The following is a 2,184-nucleotide window of genomic DNA, read 5'->3' on the forward strand; positions in this document are numbered from 1 at the left end:
TATAATCTGAGGTCAACTTGATGGCAGCTGTCTATCTAGTGAGTAATAGCCTGGATTAGAACAATTTTTAATCATTCTTACCTCTTAAGAATCATGTTATTGTTCTTGAGTACCATTGAATTGTAACCGACCCATAGCTGACCCTCCAGGAGGTCTTCATAGGCAGGTAATTGTGTGGGAGGAAATTATCCATCTTCTCCCATGGAGCAGCTGATGGATTAGAACCCCATACCTGTGGGTTGGCAGCACCATTCCTTACCACTAAGTCACCAGAACCCCTTAAAGAATCATACATTTTAAAATAGGAGAAATAAAAAAATGAAATACTTCGAAGAGTAAACAAAGGCTAGCATAGTCTATGCATGAAGGAAAACTTTAGCTTTATTAGAAGTCACATAAGGTCGGAAAAATATTGCCTAACAATAAGGTATGGCAGTAGCTGGCAGCACCTAGAGACATTGACTGATGGACAATAAATTGTACTCAATAAATTCATCTAACTTAAACCAGGATGGGCCTTGAGCTCAGGCTGTAGCATCAGCTTGTGGAGGCCCTTGCCTGAGCCCTAGCCACCCAAGAATTACTTTTGTGGCTGCTGTGACTTTTATTGTTCAGAACATTTGAAGGCAGAAGAATATAGTTTCTGAGAAAATCAATAAGACTATCAGAAGACATCTCAATTGGAAGAGCCAATTCTTATCCGGTGTAAGAGACAAAGTTCTTCACACTAGGTTAATCATTGGTGTCACATGAAAGAATTATGCACAGAAATGCAGTTATGATTGGAAGTAACCAGAAAGGAAATAAAACTTCATCTTCTAAAGCAGCTGGCAAAACTAAGGCCAAAATTCACGTGGTGAGGAAAGTATCATAATCAGTGGAGTAAAAATGGGAAAAAATCTGCCAGGTTGTCTTTTCTCTCACTTGTGCCTGCACAAGTAACCTAACAATGTTGCAGTCATATGTATACTGACGTCTTGGCTCTAAGGAGCTTAGCAATTAAGCTCTCGTTTTGTAGGTAACAAGGTGTATAAAGTTGCACGGCCAAATAGTTAAAGATACAGTATTGGTCCTCTATCTCCTTTCTCCTCCCCTCCATTCTTCTATAACACTTTTTTTATGTGGCTCATAAAATGAGCTCTATCTATTAAATAATTAATTGATTAACTGATTTAATAATCATCATCCCTTCCATTCATGGTCCTGTCATTTGAAATAGAATACTTCAGAAATAAAACATTGAGGTGTCCCACTGACTAAAATGTCCTATACTTACTGCCCTGTCATTTAGTGATTATGGCTGATGGCAGAGATTGCAGCTACCTTTTCACTTAGAATTCCCTTCTTAGCTTGCCTTGTGAACAACTGGAATAAACACTGTATTTCTCAACCTCTTTTTAAACTATTTGAGGCCTAATGACTCAATTTTGACCAATAGGATATGAATGTGGAGTTGTGTGGTAGTTTCTGGAAGCTTCTCTTAAGAGACAGATGTTACTTATGCTTCGCCTGTTTTCATTAATCCCTCTCCTCTATGGCTGCCATCTTTAACTGTAAGGATGAGGGAGAGCTTCGAGTTAAGAACCAAGGAACACTGAGATTTTAAAGAACCTGAGGCTTTGAGAATTTCCTGTAGTAGAGGTTCTGTGCCACCCTTGGACTGTTTACTTCCTTATTTCTTTTATTTTTACAAAGGTATCTTATTTTAGTAAACAATTACTGTAGTTGTAGCGCAGTTTATAAAATCATACCAAAATTCACATAATTTTAAGTTAAAGCTAAAGGCTACTAGCTTATCTTCTGACACATCATTCAGGAATCAAGTCTTTCTTCTCAGAGTTCACACTGACATTTAAATGGCAAAATCTTTAGTTTCCCTTTTGGTTCTCTTCTGATTGCTTCTTCTTTTCAGCCTGCAGATTTTGTATTTTTGCTTCCAATCTTCTCCTTTGGTATCATTTGACTTCAGCAAATGCCAGGGAGAGGATTAATGTTTTTGCTGCCAAGATACACAGCTAGGCAGGCACGTGATCGAAAACCTCCTAGTTAATGGTGCAGCCGCCGCGCTTCCCTAGGTGAACAGCACAGTTCACTCACACAGGTGCTTCAACTGGGAGGAGGCTGGGAGTTTGAGCTTTGCTGTTACTTCACAGTGACCTAACCCACGGTCCTGGTCCGGAAAAA

The sequence above is a fragment of the Elephantulus edwardii genome, unplaced genomic scaffold (assembly GCF_000299155.1).
Source record: "Elephantulus edwardii isolate Elephantulus edwardi_28Jun2011 unplaced genomic scaffold, EleEdw1.0 scaffold00060, whole genome shotgun sequence".
Lineage (NCBI taxonomy): Eukaryota > Metazoa > Chordata > Mammalia > Macroscelidea > Macroscelididae > Elephantulus > Elephantulus edwardii.